This window comes from Ptychodera flava, unplaced genomic scaffold (genome assembly GCF_041260155.1).
Source record: "Ptychodera flava strain L36383 unplaced genomic scaffold, AS_Pfla_20210202 Scaffold_44__1_contigs__length_1314385_pilon, whole genome shotgun sequence".
Taxonomy (NCBI): Eukaryota; Metazoa; Hemichordata; class Enteropneusta; family Ptychoderidae; genus Ptychodera; species Ptychodera flava.
Window position 1 is genome coordinate 924,675 of NW_027248366.1, and position 20,935 is coordinate 945,609.

At 37.6% G+C, this 20,935-nt stretch overlaps 1 long non-coding RNA gene across 1 annotated transcript; it reads left to right on the forward strand.

Moving 5' to 3' along the window:
- The first annotated feature begins 7,799 nt into the window (after positions 1-7,799).
- Positions 7,800-20,044, forward strand: LOC139128144 (uncharacterized). The gene is made up of 7 exons (XR_011551203.1): positions 7,800-7,903; positions 11,467-11,618; positions 12,949-13,159; positions 13,922-14,066; positions 14,885-15,182; positions 17,341-17,478; positions 18,797-20,044. It is a non-coding gene; the product is annotated as an uncharacterized lncRNA (long non-coding RNA).
- The last annotated feature ends 891 nt before the right edge of the window (positions 20,045-20,935 follow it).

Below are 20,935 nucleotides of genomic sequence, written 5' to 3' on the forward strand. Positions count from 1 at the left end.
GCCAGGTTTGTCGCAAGCATGTCCAATACTCCAACATTCCGTTACCCAGGGCTTCTTTTGGTGTCTTTACCAGGAAGTGTTTCCACTAGACATCATAGGTACCATTAGTGTTCCATATTTGTTGAACTTCCCCTTCTCTATTATCATCAGTCACCCATGTACTCAAAAAATGACCTTTCTCTGTTATTAAATGACTCGTTTTGGAGCCTTGGACACCAACTCGTACCTCCTCAAAGTTACATTTTGTTGCCTGAATCATGTGTACGTACATGTACACCTGGTTTTTGTAACATTCTTGACAACTGTAAAATATCCCCTAAAATCCTGCATTATCTAATTTTGGATAGGCAGTCAACTGATTTTAGTGCATTGTCCCGGCAAGCCTTTTGCTGATGCCTTCTAAACGCCACCTACCCTATAATGGAAGATGCTGAGTTTTAAACGTGAATGTATTATTTGTGCACTGCCATTAGTTAAATGGTGACTGTTTTAATAGGCCTTGCTGGAATCGACCTTGTTATACGAAACCTACTGTCGGCGTTACAAGCAAAGTCTGAAGGAAACCTTACAAGAAATTTAAGAAAAGAGGTATAATTTTCGATCGCACGGTTGTTGTATAAAGAGAGGGAAATCGATATTTTGTTACATGGGTGGACATTTTTTACACTTCGTTCGACATCATCATTTGCAGAATGGCTCATTGTGGACAGTGAGGATATGAATAATGTCTGGGAAACTGAACACTTCGGATTTCAGGTTGTATGCGCCTGGAAATTGGAAACTGGAAAGACTTAGTCATGCGCTAAAACTCTTCTCAATGCAACTCTCAACCATTCTCTTAAAAATGAAGAATGAAAATCAGGGGCTACTGTGCAAAGTTTGGTACTAGAGAAACTAATTACCTAACATTTATCGATATTTGAAATTCAAAATGGCCGCCAATTCTGTGTAAACTCTATTGGGGAAAGAAAGTTTCGATTATCGAAATCCTAAGACGGTGAAATGTTTTCTAACTTAGATATCTTTAAATTTCATATCTGAAAAGAATGTCTGTCCCCGAGGCACATTCTACCTTATGTGAATTGTGATCCAGCGTATAACGTGACATAATCATAGCTGACTTGAAACCACGGAGAGTGGTTTCTTTAGCAACTGACAATTAACTGCCCATAAACTTCAGCATGGGATAGTACGAGCAAAACTGGCAACCATGATATTTGAAGGTCACGTTCCACACAGTGATGGGAGGTATTGTGCGTGGTTGAGTGACGTCCATTGACGTCAGAAAAAATTGCAAATATGACAAAGCTCTTTTGTGCATCGTACAAGAAAAACGAATCAGAATTCGAAATTTCTACGACAAGGATATTGTCTTGTGGATTTCGTAGAATATGGTATAATTAACATCACATCCAATTCAGATTCAAAGGTGAAACCGCTATCTTGGTTATACAACGCAATGAAAAGATGGAAGGTACTTTAAAAATTAGAAAGGCGAAATTCACTTTCAGTGTTCAGACATTTTCCCATTGGATTGACTATTAAGGCAAGGGGTCGGTGAAACAGAACTACATTCGCAATCGGTAATGTCTAGATCATCTTTGTGCACAAAACAAAATGGACACGATCTGAGTAATGATATAATTAAGCACGCCCTGGGACAAATATGTACTATAGAAGAATGGTGATCTCTAACCATGGTCACAAGCATTGATTACGTCAAGTGTCTGGCACGAGTGTGCTTATATGCGATACCTGTTGAGATAAACACAAAGTGAGTATTAATCTATTGGCATCACTTTTTGAAGGTGTAAACAGACTTTAGTGATCTCGTCTCCCGTTTCACTGTTTTTTTTACAATAAAAATACCTGATATCAAGATTCAAGTCTTACTAATCGTTTGGATTGTGTTTTGTCTCGGTGCTACATTATAACATGAAACACTAGGGCACGATTCCTGACAAAAAAGACAATTATAACTGAAATCAAGGGCTTATTAATTATATTAAGTGCAAGAACAGACAAAAACATTACTCCCATAAAATCAGGGCCTCTACATTTCAGTGACTGCGTCCATGGAATATTTAATAACATGATATATATAATATTACCTTTATGTTGTTTACAAGAATGAGTCTCCCAGGAAACTATGTAAGTCTGCAGAACGCGCGAAATTTTCATTGAGATTGAGAAAGTTTTCAGGAAAAATAAAATGTAATCTGGCAAAGTGTTCTCCGAGACTGCTAAGTCTTCACAATATTTGCTGCTCCTGAAATCAGTGTTTCAAATGTCATTCGGTTGGTTGGTTGGTTGGTTGGATTTCTTTGGTTGGTTGGTCTTTTGGTTGGTTGGTTGGTTGGTTGGAGCACAGACAAGCAGAAATATTTCTCCTTGTTTATTGTTGAAGTCATAAATGATCAACACCATATATCTAGTTAACCAACATACCAAAATGCTTACAATATGATTTGAAACGCCACAAAATTTACTTTCCAAGATTTCTCATTTTTCTGACATTCATTTTTCAAGAGTTTAATTTTCCAAACAAGTTTAGAGGCTAAATTCTCCATGCAGAAAGACAATTTTCACGGTTTACGAATTGTAAAACCACGTTCATTTGAATGATTCTTGTGTATTAATATTAGTATATTAATACGTCAAACACGATTGGAACTAATTTGGGATAATTGGATGGTGAATATACGGATAGTTTTCAATCGGATTCGAACCCACAACATACGGCATCAGTCGCCTAGCTGAGAGGCCAGAGACAGAACCAGTCGGCTAAATCTCCACTCCCAAAAAAGAGTGGTTCAATAGTTAAGTAATGTGGCTAAGTAATGTGGTAATGTCTGTTTAATCTACAAATGTAAGCTTATCTACTTTCTTTTTAACTTACACACTTGTTTTATGACTAATTCGTAATATCGCAACATTCAGCTGTAGGGCACTTAACATTTTTGAAAAAAATGAAAAATATGCAAATACGATTATCCCAAATTAGCTCCAATTGTGTTGTCATTGGTTTCGTCAAAAGGCCTTTATTTCACTGATCGGTCCCAAGAAGGAAGTGATCGTAAATGTCGCTTTAAACTATATGCAAATTCAGAAAAGAGCAGAATCGCGGACGAACTTTCACAATTTATCATAAAATAGCGTTAATTGCTCCTCAAACAATTACAAGTGATAGTTACCGCCATGGAAAACTAATACTCCTCGTGTTTTATAATTTCTTGCCGAATTTCACGTTTAGATTGAATCATAGCCCTCATTTTGACAAAAGCCAAATATTGGCGTACTGCATCATTCTGAGAGTCACTTTTGCTCAACGACACAGGATGTGAGTCACTTTCTCAAATGTTTCAAAAGCTGGAGTGAATTCATCGCCTGAGCTCTGTTACTCAAGTGACGCCCGCCACGGGTTTCTAAAGGCTTGAAAGTTGTGTCTTCATAAAGTCGAGAGACTTTTAATAGTTCTTCCCTCGCAGACATATTTCAATAATTGCGCTTATTTCACGCCAACGCAGTCACGATACCGCCATTATTGTGTATTCACTTAAGCAAAATTAGCCTGACAGTCTACAATTGCGGTGTACACACTTTCATACAAATACCACAAACATTACAGTAATTTCTCTGAAATTATACCGCCCTCCTGTGTCCTTCTACAAACTATCATCAAGTTGTTAAAAGTTTCGGAACAACTCTTGCGCACTACAGGGTATGAAATCACACTTTCATTTTGATAAATGAATTCTAATCAAGCAATGCAAACGTCACAGCTTGGGTGATATGAGTTGGAAAGCTAATGCTTCTGTTATTTTGTGTCTTTGTAAGTCATCCTTTTGTTCAACTCTATTTTCTCCGACAAAGATTGATTTTGCTAATTCACCAATCCATTTCACGGTGGGACATTCAGCGTCAAATTACCCCGCCACGGCTTTTAAACGAAATGGCGTCGAAGCCGAACAATTGAAGACTGTCTTGTCAAAACGCCGCGATAAATACCATAAACCGACGGGACGGAAGATATTTAATGTGAAGCAGAAGCCGCATAGCACTTCAAACGACAATAGCAGACATGTCTGCAACCGTACAACCATCACCAATCAACAAGATGATGCTAACATTCATGTATTCACTAGAGCATTCGCGTCATCAACTGTTCTTTTATGTTCTACATTACACTAATTGACAAAACCCATCCTTATACTTGTAAGTTGTCTTCCTGTCAAACCAGCAACTTTTTAAAAAGTTACAGCTTATGTAGGATTGAATTACCGATGAAAAGACGGCAGATGTTCGGAAATTATAATCATCTAAAACTTAAAGATGAGATTATGCACTATAAATAGGCTTCTTGAAAACCATAGCATGAACAAAAGTAAAATAATTTACTTAAACAGTGACGAGACAGGTACAGTAAGGGCTTTTTTAAATGGTGTGTTTAACTTAGCACGCGCCTAGGAATTGAAAGAATTGGGCTTCCACTCAAACTTTCCGTCAGGAAACTTTTACACCAATTTCGATTTGCAGTCTGAAACGCGATAAGTACCACTGAGGCAGTTGAAGCACAGTTTGTCTCGTTTGGCGATTTCTAGTCGTTTTGTCTTGTCGGTGACAACCGTGCAATCTGTAGATTTATGCCCAGTCTTCTTACAAAACGCTTGTTTATTGACAAAGACGGCTCGTTCGTGTTGGTGGTAGGCTACACAACGCGCCGTTAAGTTGGGAAACTAAATTTCCGCTTCTCCTTCCCGAGAAAATCACAAAATTGATAGTGATCGCCGCTCATTGGCAAATTAAACACTCCGGAGCACAGACAACAATCACACACATTCGGCAGAGATTTTGGATTCCACAAAACCATTCCCTTTCGAAATCCAGAATAAAAAATCAGGGGTTACCGTGCAAAGTTTGGACTAGGGAAACCAATTAGTCAATATTTTCCAATATTTGAAATTCAAAATGACCGCATTTGCTCCATGAGCTTCAAATTGAGCACATTCAAGTGTTGTATAGGTTTGAGAGTCAGGATGACAGTCCCCTAGGAGAGTTTTCGAGACAGATTATGATCCCTTTTACATATAAATTTGTTTTATACTTCTGACTTGTTGTTTGTGTGTGAATATTTGTGTATACGTGTTGCTTTGGCATTGTGGATACTAGAGTTTTTGGTGCCGACAACCTTTCTTTAAAAGACACATTGATTTCGTCGTCTTTTAGTTGTAATGACCAAATGTCTTTCACACGTATGAGAATTAATCTTGTGTTTGAAATGGACTTAACACGCCAGCTCGCAGCGGCTGGAAATCAGATAGGAACAATTCGTTCGGCAAAAAAGGAACGACCAAAAAGTCATAAAGGGAATAAGTGGGCAAACGAAGGTTAATGACCAGCTAGGTAACGAATCTGCCCAAATGGATATGCTTTTTAAATAAATGGAGTTGAAATGCTAGCAGGTATCAAATAAGATAATAGAAGTTAAATAGCTCGAATTTTGCGATCGGTTTTCATTTGGTGATGTATTAGTAAAAATGGACGCCCACGCATCGCAAGGCTATTGTGTATGATTTTTTTGTGGCGTTCTGACTACATTCTGAAGAAACATCTGGTTTCCATTGCTTAACCTTAAGTAACCTTACAAATGACGCGTTTAAAGCTTTACTTTCTGAATTGAGCAAAATTTGCTAGGATATATGAGGACTTACCACAGCCCCTTTTTAGGGTCTTTGACCAGCTAAGTAGAATCACCCAATTGAACAGTGATTGACATGTCATTGACCTGCCTCGAGTGCTTTCTGATTCATCGGAAAGAGGGCGTAAATCTTTATCCATGATATGGCACATGCCAAGACTAAACCATGGACTGAAAGTTTGGAGGATATTCTTTCATAAAATCAGTATTAATTGAAAAGAAAAGTTGAATGTATTAAAATGGTTGTTTGTAGTGGAATTTCTTGTCACAATATGACTATGCTTGAATATTCTCGTCTTCTGAGCAAAGGCGCGATTATCGCCAATTTTGACTAATTCTTTGGAAGTTTCAGTAGTACAATAAAGTTGGCTTCATTTTGCGATAGTCATCTAGTAACGAGTCTAAAAGCACAAGTAAAAGAAACGCAGGACGAATCATATGCTTTCCCTCTAGCCTTCATGGTGAGTTTCATCGAGAATGCCACGTGCTATGTCTTTTCCTCTTCACGACAAACATCGTGACTTGTATAGTATTCCAATGATAGAACCACGTCTTTACAGCAGCGTTACACCATCACTACCAACGGTGTTCACCATTGCCAGCCGATTCGCCGTACTTGGACAAATTTCGGCTGTCCAGAGATTTAAAATTAATAATTGGAAAGCACACTAGTGCTTGCCTCTGTCTATGATGTATGTCGAATCAGTCTGACAAACACAGTCTCTCTAGCCCTATCCTGTAAATTTAAAATCCTACTGGAAACAACTTACATCTTCATATGTTTACTTCACTCACGGTCAAACATTGGCACAACGTAGCACATGTGTAATCTACAAATCAGATCAGCTTTGTGGCGTTGTATCCACCGCCTTTACAGTAATGTAGTGCAATAACTGGAAACCAGACATCATCATTATATGCAAGTATAGCACAATATTTTGGTGTGCAAGTTTCTGAGACATACACGATCTAGCCACCTCCTTTAATTATCGGTATTTTTAAGAATGATTGACAGGTGTAACATTATGAGTCAAAGTCGGAATCTTTGTCGAAGGTTCCCATGTATCTGAAGAACATGGCATAGACGTTGACAAAACTACGCTATTTTCTGCGCGGGTTTTACAGTAGAACCAACCAATGTTGTCTGTCATTAATAAATGTTCACTTCCTCTTGGTGTCTGTTCGATATCAGTGCCAAAAGTTAATTTTTACCGTACAGAATTACCAACAGAAATTTAGAATGTTGTACTTTGTCATAAGTGGACTGTCAAGGTCAATCATTCCCCGCCCTGTTTGCTTAGCCACAAATGCATCTACGTGTATTTTGTTGTAGGTTATTTTATCCTTCAGAAGAAAATTATATCGTAAGAACTTCCCAATCAATCCACCGCCCTTTTCGGTTGTCCAAAAAAGATCGTGTGAATCAGCTTATTCTTGTCGTAAAATGTTAGATTTTCTAATAACTGATAGTCTGCCCGACGAGTATCTGCAGAAAAGTGCATGCGAAATATCTTTGCAAAACGTCTCAAAAGAACTTTTGTTTCTTGCAAAAAGGCAACGTTGGCAAATGAAGTACGCTAACATTGTTATTCCTATAGCTTGAAGTGATAAAAGAGGGCGCTATCTTTGTTACGTTCCTGATGCTGGTAAATGTCACGCCTACAAAAGGCTACATATTACTTGCTGTAATCTTTGGCCTGTAATTCAGGTTACAGGACAGACATAATATTGACAACACCATTACGAATGACGTCATGTTGCAAAGATTGTCGTCAATGTCGACCAAATTCTGTACCGCCTTTGGACTATAGTCTGACACAAGTAAATATCACTTCTTTGTACGTCACTATTTTATGCGCACCTAAGGTAACATTACACGCGCACAGCAAGTAGAATATCACGGTAATCAGCACCTTACAACTATACACGAGTCGCACAATCTTGCTAGAACTCACTGATCAACTCAAACGCGGCACAGTCACTGCTATCCTGTCGGTAAGCACCCACACTTCGCATGCGCACTGTCATCTTCACTCACCGCGTCGTTAAAGAGCTGGAGGCTGACCCGCCTGAGATCGGCTTACTTTGTGGACATCTTCACAGGACCTTAAAAGGTTACATATCAATGCGCCAACCATGATCTTCTCGACCGGGTGAGGAGATCGTCAGACATCGACGAATATGGAGTCTATCGTCGTGAATTAGGTAAGATAGTTACTTCCATCCAAAGTACCTCGACTTTTTTAAACAATGCCAGACTTTCTTACTGCAGATTGATAGAACTGCGGCCATCTTGAAAGTAGTCCGGTACACATACAGAACACTACTTTTAGACAAGTGTTGTTAGAATTCTACCTTAATGATAAACAACTGGCGGTAGCCAATCTCAATTATATGTGTCCCATATGAATCACTTATTGTAATTTTAATTGTTTACTTCAATGTACAGCAGAATTTTACCAATGTTCCACTTTTTGACTCTGTATATTGTTATATTGTTCTATATTTACCTTCAGACACATAATCTGGCTTTACCGGTGTTGCCAATTAAATGAAGGTAACCAAAGGTCAAGCACATTTTGTCTTATTTCGACTAGGAAAGTTCATTTGTAACTAGGTACAAAACGCCAAACATTGAGCTATAATTCCTTGAAAACCTCGTAGAATGATTTTTACCGGCGTTATCGAACATGGAAGTAAATTGCTTATTTTAGATGCAAAAGTAATTACTTACTTACTTACTTACTTACTTACTTACTTACTTACTTACTTACTTACTTACTTAATTAATTAATTTTCCTAGTATTGACTGTCACTGTACGTGTATGCAAATCAACCGAAAATAAGTCATTATAATTACAGATTATTCATCGGCCTAAATATTGTATCATGTAGAATTTAACCAGCTACTATGCTGAAGGCACTAATGACATTCACATTTCAGCATTGTTCATGGTTTATGGCTTACACGTGGTTTTTGCAACAGTGAATCAACCAGTTACAGTTCTTTTCACATTGTCATCAAATGCCGATGTTTGCCATGCAAATCAAACTTCATATTCATTACTTCGATACATGCTGAGTCTTCCACTATTTCGATACACACTTTGTCATCCACTATTTTGATACATTTTGAGTCTTCCTTTATTTCTATACATGCTTAGTCTTTCATTATTTAGAAACATGCTTAGTCTTCCATTATTTCGACATACGCGTAGTCTTCCACTATTTCGATACATTCTTAGTCTTCCACTATTTCGATACATACTAAGTCTGCCATTATTTCGATACACAGATAGTCTTCCATTATTTTGAGACATGCTTAGTCTTCCACTATTTCGATTCTTGCTCAGTCTTCGTCGTCTTCGATACATTCTCAGTCTTCCACTATTTCGATACATGCTTCGTCTTCCATTATTTCGACATATGCTTAGTGTTCCATTATTTCGCTTCATGCTTTGTCTTCAACCATTTCGATACCTGCTTAGTCTTCCACAATTTCGATTCATACTTAGTCTTCCATTATTTTGATTCATTCTTAGTCTTCCATTATTTCGATACACGCTTAGTATTCCATTATTTCGATACATGAGTAGTCTTCCATTATTTCGATACATGCTTAGTCTTCAACGATTTCGATACATGCTTAGTCTTTTCATTATTTCGATACATTGGTCTTAGACTTCCACTATTTCGATACATGCTTAGTCTTTCATTATTTCGATACATGCTTAGTCTTCCACTATTTCGATACATGCTTAGTCTTCCATTATTTGGATACATGCTAAGTCGATCAATATTATGCTTTGTCTTCCATTAATTCGAAACTAATTTGTTTGTGTTTATTACATTATTCTTCTCTTTCAATTTTCAATGTTCGCTTTTTGATAATTATTTAATTCTTCCTACATTCAGCTTGTCTTAATTCATATTGCTCAAGAAACTTGTTTACATGCAAATCTTGTACGAAACCGTAGCAAAGTGACATACAAAACACAAGATATATATATATATATATATATATATATATATATATATATATATATATATATATATTATATATATATAATATATATATATACACACACACACACACATGTATATATATATATATATATATATATATATATATATATATATATATAAATATAATTTTTATGTCTGTCGTGTCTATCTGTATAAAACGTCTCTTACTCGTCTTTTAGTCGTTGAGTATGATTAGTAACCTGTTCGTTTATCGAACTGTAATAATGTTTGTGGTCACTTGTACAGGCGTAGGCGATCAGCTTTCAGAAATCCAAAGCAAGTTGACACCATCAGACAACTTGAGCTGTAAGAGACATTCCTCTGTACATCCTAAGAGACTGGTGTGCGTAACGTTGAAAGACCGTTCACTTTTCAAATCGGAGACATAGCTTAATCATTGTTTCGCTGCTCACTTTTTTTTAAATCGAAAACGATGGAATGGCCGATTTTTATGCAGAATAACTTAATTATTAACGTGAATCATGCCCTCCAAGTGATAAAGTCAAGAGGATCCGATCTTATATTCCAATGGAATGTTTGGTCGTTTGTAATATGCTTGCGCCACAATAACTGTCAGTGCTTCTTTAACTGCTAACTCAATCATATATCTGTGTAATCGCTATCTCTATATGAATATTCCCTTTCTTTGAAGAAATGCATGGGTATATATCAGTAGACGGCAGTAAGGTTTTAATAATGTTAATTGTTAGTGATATTTTGAGTACGTTACTACTTTTTTGTAATTTCTCGCAACAAATGAGAAACAAAGACTATTTTAACATTGCCTTGCTGTGTGTCTGAGATTTGTTTAGTTGAACAAATTTAATGCAGTACACGTCATAAAATTGAATTGTCGCAGCTTCAGAACGTGAAATTACTGAATATATATTCTCAGTAACTATAATAGACACGCCGATTATAGATTTGTAAACGCTACTTAATCAATTGATCACAAAGGCAATGTAATGTGTACTAGTGTAAAATGCTCGTTTCATTAATTTTAAGGTAGAACGCGCCTCGAGGATACATAGTGAGACTCGCAAATTTCTTCATTTCTTTTCTGATCTGCCACTTGTTTGGACTCATTTTAAAGCTCTTGGAGAAAGAAAAACTTTCACCGGAATTTATAATTTCCTCCATAGACTAACACAGGAAAGCGACCATTTTGAAATTCAAAAATCGCAAAATGTTGGGCAATTTGTTTACGCTAGTTCCAAACTTTGTACGGTGACCCCTAACTTTATTGTTGCTTTAAGAAAAAGAAAATGGTTGAAAGATTCATTGAGGAGGGTTTGAGCAAAAGTTTAAGTATTTCACTTTCGAGGCGCATACCACCTTAACTTCAAATGTAGTGATGACATTAGATCTTTAACTATAATGACAAAATTAAAATACGCTCAAAACGTAAATGCTCACTGTATGCTAAAGGTATATAAAGTAAAGATTGCTCGCTATATGCATAAGAAGCTGTTAACATGATTGGAACTAATTTGATATAATTGGATAGTAAAGAAATGCCGGTTAATCTGCAAATGTAACTTATTTGCTTTTCTTTGTACGTTATACACTTGTTTTTATGAGTAATTTGTAATATTGCAACATTCAGCAATGGGCACCTAACACTTTTGAGAACTTTGAAAGATTCAATTATCCAAAATTAGTTCCAATCGTGCTCATTGTAAGAAACTCATGTAAAATGCATGCACTTTTTAGTAACTATCTTTCCTCTTGTCTGGTGGCAGATTGCTTTGACATTTTAGCAGTAACTGGTGAATTCAACTACACGTCAGACGGAACGCATAAGACGTGCAACGTATACATCATTGCTGAACCCGATGAACAAGTTATACTGGAATTTACTGAGTTTAACGTAAAATGCCCTGACAAAATGATGGTAAGAAATTGAATTAAAATGTCAATCATTATAATGCCAATCACGCATACAGTTAGATTTGCTTTGTTAATAACACCAAGATGGAATAATTTCAACGGACACTAAGGCTCCACGTCAGTCCGGTTGCTGTGATATACAATAACCCTAAGCTTATGGGCTACGCTACCGTGTATGTCTTCACTCCTATGTTGAGGTAGAACGCGCCTCGGGGACAGATATTCTGCGTCTCAAATTTCTACAATTCGTTTCTGATCTACCACTTGTGGGGGCTCATTTTAAAGCTCTTGGAGGAAGAAAATATTTCACCGTGTTAGTTTTTCTCCCATAGAGTTAACACAGGGATGGCGGCCATTTTGAATTTCAAATATCGCAAAATGTGCAGTAGTTTGTTTCGCTGGTTCCGAATGGTTGAAAGTTTCATTTCGGAAAGTTTCGGGAAAAGTATAAGTCTTTCACTTTCGAGGCGCATACTACCTTAATCAGACAAGATTTTACTATCTTGAGATCTATCTGTCGTACAACTTTTTAACCATCCGTAAACGAACTTATTCGCTTTCAATCAAAGGATATCCCCAATTATATCATACCAGTATATTGGTGGAGCAAATACCGAGAGCTGATTGGTCGAGACGTGAAACTAACAGTGCTATATTCGCAATGTAGGCACGAGCTCACAGCTAGAGAAAATTCCCTTTTTGAATTTTCACACCAGAATTTCAATTCAATTTTATGAGAGATTAGCAATAAGCCATCTCAGCAACGATATGGCCCTCGATTTTGACCAGTTCACTGCATGTATGCACTCGCTATCGCTTGTGCACATATGTCGCGAATCATCAAAATCTAGTGGTATACCGTCGTTGGGTATGGTTCACTGCTTAATGTAGAACTCGCCTCGCCGACAGATCTCGGACTCTCAATATTTTTCTGGTCTACCACTTGTGGCGGCTCGTTTTAAAGCTCTTAATATAAGAAAAAAATTTACCTTCCTAGTTTTTCAAAAACCGAAAATTTTATTTTTTCCATAGAATTAACACAGGGATGGCGACCATTTTGAATTTCAAATATCATGAAATTTTAGGTAACTTGTCTCTCTGGTATAAAATTTGCGCGGTCGGTGACCCTGATTTTTATTTTGATTTGGTAAAAGAATGGTTAAAAGTTTCACTGAGAAAGTTTGGGCAAAATTTAAGTCTTTCACTTTCAAGGCGCATACTACTTATTAGAATATTATCGCCAGTTAAATTCTTTGAAAAAGTAGGCAGAGATAACTCAGACCATGTTCAATCACTCTGGAACATGACAGTCTTCTCATCAATTTCCATTACAGTTCGTCGATGGATGGGCCACGCCACAAGGGACAATCTTCCCCACCGAGGAAGATCATCATACACCCATAAAAGATCGAATAGTTGAGTTCTGCGACGAGGTGCCAAAGCAAGCATTTGTCGCCTCGCAGAACAATGCTATGCTCCACTTCGCCATAAACCAATCCGGCCACGGCTTTCGAGTGTTTGTTACCACAAGGAAGATAGAACATCGTAAGTAAAGTGCACTGGCACGTCTATCTCGGTTTACCGAAAGAGTAAAGCTACGAATGGCTGGAATTTTAAAAAGGTTCCTTATTTTTAACTTCGTATGGTACGTTTTGCATCAAATTGTAGCCTGGCGTATCTTTCCTTGTGCCTCTCGTTCAATGTGTAATAATGCTCACATATATATTTTCACAAATAATGCTTTTATAGTGAAAGACTCTCTCTATATTTCTCCCAAAGACTGCAACATGACTATTATCGTCCTCGCGTATAACGTGTCTGCAACTTAAGATAGTAAGCACCCCGAAAGGGAAAAGACTTAAACTTTTGCTCATTCAAAGCTTTCCTAAATGAAATTTTCAACCATTGTCTTGCCTAATCAATAATAAAGGCCGGGACCACCGTGCAATGTTTAGAATTACAGAAAAAAGTTACCTAACATTTGACGATATTTGAAATTCAAAATGGCCGCCACCTCTTTGTTAACTCTATGGGGAAAACACAATTTCCGTTTATCGAACAAACTAAGAAGGTGACAATTTTTCTTCCTCAAAGAGCTTTGAAATGAACCCTCATATATGGTGATCCAGAAACGAACTGTAAAAATTTGAGAGTCCAAATATTTCAGAGGCACATTATATACGTTACTATTTTGATGACTACGAGACGAAGGAAACACCAAAGGCTTCTATTCCTTCTCTGATGATGATCGAAAGAACATTGTATTCACTGTTTACCCTGGTGACAGAATCGTTTCTTTGACAACAGCATGCAATGCAATTGGACTGGGCGCTCAGGGAGCGTACACCCTCCGCAACTTTGGTCACAAGGCAACTGCTCTTTCGCCATCATGGTGTCATCACGAGTCATCATAAGGGACATGAATGTTGCAGATGGAGGAGACGGTGTTCAGGTATGGAAAGTTTAACTTCTTCAAGAAACGTTATGTGTTTGAAGTAATTTTTCGGTAGCATGCGCCTCGAAAGTGAAAGACTTAATTAAACTTGTGCTCAAACCTTCCTCAATGAAGCTTTCGACCATTCACTTACCAAATCAAAAATATAAATCAGGGGTCACCGTGCAAATTTGGTACTAGAGAGACAAATTACCTGGGATTTACCGATATTTGAAATTCAAAATGGCCGCCATCCTTGTGCTAACTCTATGGTGAAAATATCATTTTCGACTTCAGGAAAACTAAGACGGTGAAAGTTTTCTTACACCAAGAGTTTTAAAAAGAGTACCCACAAGTGGTAGATCAGAAAAGAATGGGAAAAGTTTGAGAGTCCGAATATCTGTCCCCGAGGCGCGTTTTAATGCAGCTACAAGATAACAAGACTAAATTTTACCTTGGTATGTTTACCTGATGTACAAAGAAAAATCACCTTCGTTAGATCTCTTGCTTGATCTAATTATGTTGCTGATGTAATTAAAAGTAGGTAAGTTATAATTGAAACTTGTCGTATAAATAAAGATTCGAAAAAGTACATCCACGGTAGATTTCAAACCCTCTAAGCCTTAAAGCTATCCCTTAAAAGGGACGCGGTGTGATATTGCGATTTTATAATGATCCCGCTACACGGTCACGATTACATAATTTGTTGGACATTTTAGAAAGGGTACCATAACCCCAAGAAAAAAAGTGATTTGGCAAAACGAGATAACAAACTAAGTCGATGGTTTGAAATTTAATCAAAATCATTAAAGATGAGTTGGACTGTTTTTTCTCAGTGCACAAGCGAACAGGATGTCGTCCAGTTCCTGACATCGAGCGACATCGGTTCTCCCAACTACACAAAGTGGCCGAGTTGTGCGGCAAATATGGCGCCAAGCTGAGCGCCAAAGGAGACGTGGATATGATCTGGCAGGAGACGTGCAGCGTCAAACCCTTGCCAAACCAATCGAAGCCGGGTCTTCCCCACGTCATCACCTGTTCATGACGTCATATATGACATCGACAAGGAACTTTCAGCTGGCAAGGCTTTCAGTGAAGACATCTCCAAATCCTCCCTGCCGTCCTGTAAAAGGAGTAAGTACTTCACATAAAAGCTAATGTTGACAGTGGACACATAATAACGCGCATTAACACGTCAAGTCACACTTGGTCTCGCGCACTTTTCTTGACGCCTGCAGGAAATCATTGACAAACAGATAACCATCATTCATGTATTCATGAGAACTCGGCCGAAGGCTTCCTCACACTTGACATTTTCAAGTTGATAAACTCTGTAAATTATCGGTCAATTATACCATTTAGCGCATAATCAAGTTAACCTTTTGAGGCAAACCAAGCCTTAACGTAACATGAACGTTAACCTGCATGAAAATTGTCCAATTCCTTTTGCCAATATCCTTGACGTTAAAGTTGCTGTTTGGCCTATCCATGAGTCTAAGAAATGCTAATCAAATTTGCAAGAATGGAAATCTGACCTATTTGACGGTAAAAACACACCGCGACGAACTGTAACCAACTGAGTGATACAAGGAAAATATGAAAATGCTGCACTTTTCTGGAGGCCGTTTCTCGGTATTGTAATCTCGCGAAGTGTTTTTAGGTAAAGCGGGCTAATAGACCCCTTAGCTTAACAGAAAGGATACTAGGGTAGTTCAGAATATACAACTTCAGGATGACGAGTTGCTTCTGTTTACTTCTAATGTGCAAATACTGCAATCGACTGCAAACTGATAAACAACTTATTCGGTTCCTGGCAAAGAGAAAATATCCACGAGTAATAGCAGTTTACGGTATTGATAGTCACTGTTGAGTCGTGCAGATTTAATGCATTCTAACATTACTGGATGGCCCTTTGAAGGGCCAGTAATGCTAACTTTTGTTGTTTTTTTTCGCTGTTTTCGTTTTTTCATGTCGACCGTAATTTCTTGTTCTTCTTCCCAGAGCATGTTGAAACACACAGTGTTTAGCTCGTCAACTCCATCTGTACATGTATAAACTGCGCTGTTATTGTTGACAAGTGATTTCTGGTCCGGACTAGAATTCAAATGTTTTAGACAACAATGTTGACTTTTTATACACGTGTATCGACGCTGCCTTGACAGGCTAAATACTGGGTGTTTCAACATGCTTTTGGGAGTAAAACAAGAACTTAGGGTCGACATTAAAAATTAAATCATGAAAAGTCATCAAAAGTCAGCATTACTGTCCCTTCAAATAGTGATAATTCTAAGACAGTTGACAGGTTTGGATAGCTTCGACATACAGACACATATTGCAAGAGTTCACGAAATTGTGTTTTGGCTATGTTTGTTATTTGCTAAAAGTTATAGCAACACTTTTGAGTCACTTGCATAAAATATATTTACAAAAAAATAAAGCATTGCAGCCTTGTAGCAATGTTCATGTGATTAACTTAGAATTTCGAGGAAAGGCGTTGTACAGATTAAATAGGCTAGGTTGCATAGCATTTTTGAACATAAAATTTTAGTCTAATTGCAAGAGACTAACATGCATGTATGGGGTGACATATATATTATATGTCCAACCGAAATACATACGTTTGTATACCGATTACTTCCATCAATCAATACCATCAGTCAATACCTACCTAGCTACCTACCAAGCTACCTACCTAGCTACCTACCTAGCTATCTACCTACCTTGCTACCTACCTAGCTACCTACCTAGCTATCTGCCTACCTAGCTACCTACCTAGCTATCTACCTAGTTATCTACCTACCTTGCTACCTACCTAGCTATCTACCTAGCTACCTACCTTGCTACCTACCTAGCTACCTACCTAGCTATCTACCTACCTTTCTACCTACCTAATTACCTACCCAGCACCCTACCCATCTACCCTAGCTACCTACCTAGCTACCTACCCAGCTAACTACCTACCTTGCTACCTACCCAGCTATCTACCTAGCTATCTACCTACCTTGCTACCTACCCAACTATCTAGCTACCTACCTAGCTAACTACCCACCTAGCTACCTACAAACTTACTTACCTAGCTAGCTACCTACTTGCTTACATAACTACCTACCTACCTACCTACCTACTGACCTACCTCCCCATACCTCCCTCCCTATATACCTTCTTGCCTACCGATCTATGTCTTTGTCATTTTTAACAGGGATTATCAGAAGAGGTCAACGTCCAATGTCACTTAATTATCCTTATCAAATATTACTCTCGTACAACACTGATTGTCCAATCTATTCTACAGATGCTGTCGTGAATGTGGCACTTAACTGCATAAACTCCGTGGTGAGATTAGTCTCCAGTGGTAGCCATGACAACCATGTATCCTTTGAGTTCGGACAGCTCGAAGACAGGGCGGGTGAGCTCTGCGAAGCATAGGAAGGTATGTACAACCTTCAAGTCATCCAAGTGTAACACAGAGACGTAGCTGTCACAAGGTGGCGCATACTTTCTGCCCTTTGACTCTGCCATTGGTCCAGAACCGGACTGGGACATAAACAACGACGCTAGAATGGAGAGCAAACTTTTCATCGGAATTAAGGTAGTATGTGCCTCGAAAGTGAAAGACTTAAACATTTGCTCAAACTTACCTCAAGGAATATTTCAATCATTCTCTTTCAAAATCAAGAATAAAAATCGGGATTCACCGTGCAAATTATGGTACTAAAGAAACAAATTACCCCAGATTTAGCGAAATTTAAAATTCAAAATGGCCGCCATCTCTGAAGAGAAAATTAAATTTACGATTTTCGAAAAACTAAGACGGTGAAAATTTTATTACACTAAGGACTTTAAAATGAAACCCCACAAATAGTACATTAGAAAATAAGGTTTGAGAGTCAAGAATCTGTTTTGAGGCGCAAGCTACCTTAGAGAAGATACGTATGTTAAACAACTGAATATATACAACAATCGCATGCAAAATGGCGGCAGCTTTAAAGTTTGAATTTTTATTAAAAAGTAGGCAGGCAACTCTCAAAATGTTTTGCTATATTATTTTGACACTCCTTGTGTCAAAAAGAAATTAATGATTCGGTTGAACGAAGCCGTAACCATTACTTTTAGAAATACTGCCCATTTTCAAGCAATGTAAGTTATTGTTTAATAGTACAGTTGATATAAGTGCGTTTTTTTACTTTCTGTTTTTAATCCCCAACACCATGCCAAGACTCATAGAATTCTACCTCTTAACGCAGCTCTTTGTATACTATGACCATTGTGACTTTTTTATGATTTGATAAAGTCCAGTTCAATTTTCAAAATATTGCCGTTTCAAGTTGAGCGCCAAAATCAATTTTGTTGCCTTTACAAAATGTATTCCAGTCAAATTGTTTCAGATTTTTTGCCAAAATTTAGATGAAAACTGTAACTAGTGAAATTTGATGTCTTTTGGTCCAAAATTATCAGAAAAATTATAGAAAAATTCAAAAAAATTGGTAAAATGTTGCACTAAAACTTTGGCGGGAAAAATTACAGCCTACAAAGGGTTAAATAATAAACGCCGCCCGCTCTGAAAATGCGTCCTGTGTAAATAAGTGAAATGTTGTTGATACATCTTGATTCACGCATTAGAAGGACCTACAGATTTGAGTCGATACATGAAACAAAATATTCAAAAAATGTCAAAAGTTAAAGCTAATCGTAGTTTTTAGGGTTCTTACCTTACCGATTAATTTGTTTTTGCATTTTTCTTTCCACAGATGACTGGACACACTTCTGAGAGCCAAAGCGAGGCTCACCCCGATGTGCAAGTTTGCACCGAATATAATTTAAACTTTAAATCATCTTTATGTAAACTTTGAATACCGGCGAAACACTGAGAAAAGGATGAAACGGAAATTTCAACCTCTAAAGTTTCTTGTTACAATGTATTGATAAAATCGCTATTTTCTTTTGATTATCAACGCTTCATTGAGGTTAAAAAGTTGTTCAATATCAATATTCTCGGTAACCTCTTTTTCGAATTTCATGTTCTCACACGCTTTTCAAACATTTAGCTTTTTTCGAAGCAATAAAATTATGGTAGTATATCACCTTCATGACGTACTTGAATTCTTAACGGCTCACTAAGCATTATGTTGTTTATTTGTAAGTTTACCATTGTAATCTATGGGAGCATTTTATTCAAAAGTGTTGTTCCAAGACGGTTGGCGTGAAGATGGGGGTTGAAGCTTACGACACACGACCGTTAATTTTACAATATACCATTGTGACAGTACGCCAATAAGTCGTTCTGATTGGATAAGAACTAAATGCCGAATGTGGTAAAATATTAATACAGCCGTGATAAAACACGTCCCTCGACTAGAATGGAAAGTCAACGCCGAGACAAAAATCATTTATCCTGGAGAGTAGAAAAATTTCGAGTTAGGGAAAATATCTGATTAAATCCGCGGCGATAGTTAAACAAGTAGCGTACAGCTATTTGGAAGCTGTTATCCAATTGGTTGGCAGAATCTTACCGTTATAATTGAATAATACAAATAAACTCTCTAAGTTGCTGTAAATAGTGATAATCGACCAATCAGATGTCACCTTTCAAACACGCTGCGAGTCAGCCGTTGGAATTTAGTGTTCAGGACGGCCTAATGTGAACATATGGACGACGCTCCGCAAAACCAGTATGGTCACTTCTGTCGTCCATTCAACTTGATCATGGTCAAGTACACGTATTTCATGTCCCTTCATGTGCGGTCCCGGACGACGACAGACATTCAATATTAACACAGTTTCTCATAAAACGTGGTAGCACATTGGCGGCCGCGTTGTTCTCGATATTAGTGATATTAGTGATTGGCTACTTTTAACAAGGACGATCAAATTCCTTCCGAACACTCAACTTTTTCTGCCCTGTTTTTCTGAAGTATGTCCAAGTTCATATCTCTGTACGACAAATGTCACGTCTTTGCGTAGTTTCTTAGAAATAAAATCGATACTTATTGTCCTGAGCACTCTGTTATTATTTTTTTGCAGCAATTTGATTAATGCGTGTACATTTCACAACTACGTGGATACGCAAGAGCTTATGACTCATAGGAAGACGTTCGGCTACGACACAGCTTATTAGCACAGAAGCAAGTGAGACAGGGATTCTCACAAGTAGATTTAGATCATTGAAGAGGTTTACGGTAGATGCAGAGATGTGATAATAGAATGTGACACATCTGTCTCTTCTTTGAAATGATGACTGACAACATTTCAAGCTTTAACGTTAAACAGTAATTTGGCAGTTTTGCAGAACTAGGATAAATTTGTCACATTTATGTCAATCTAAACGGGTGCAGAATTCAAATGCTAGCAGGGTACGCTTGCCCATTCCGGACACCTGGCACCAGCACCAATTATTGGTTCAAGACGACTCCACTAGGTATTGCCTTTTACTTTTTGTTTCATGTACCTGGTAAATTATCTATTAACATGGTGCATTTACGTTCCTTTGAAAGATCTTTTCAAAGAACAAGCCTTTGTTCCACAAGTTCTGCCTAAAAAGTTTTCAGTTGTTCTCTCATCAACAACAATATAACTATGCCCTCAAAATGTGCTAAAAGGGAGGGGTACTTTGAATCTTTGTCCTACAAGTTCTTTCTCCTCTTCTTAACAATACTGTGAAAATACTGACACAATGTTAGTGAAAGATGTGCCACCTCTATTACTGACTAAAATAGCGTCGGTCGTCACTTCAGCGCATGCGCGTCCTTGTTTACAAACATTGTATTTCTCTAACGACACATTGTTTAGGCAAGCACTGAATGATAGAAAAATACAATGTAAACCGTACTTTATGTAAAACAATGTGTTGTAACTATCAATCCTCTTCAACGCAGGTCAGTGTTGCTTTC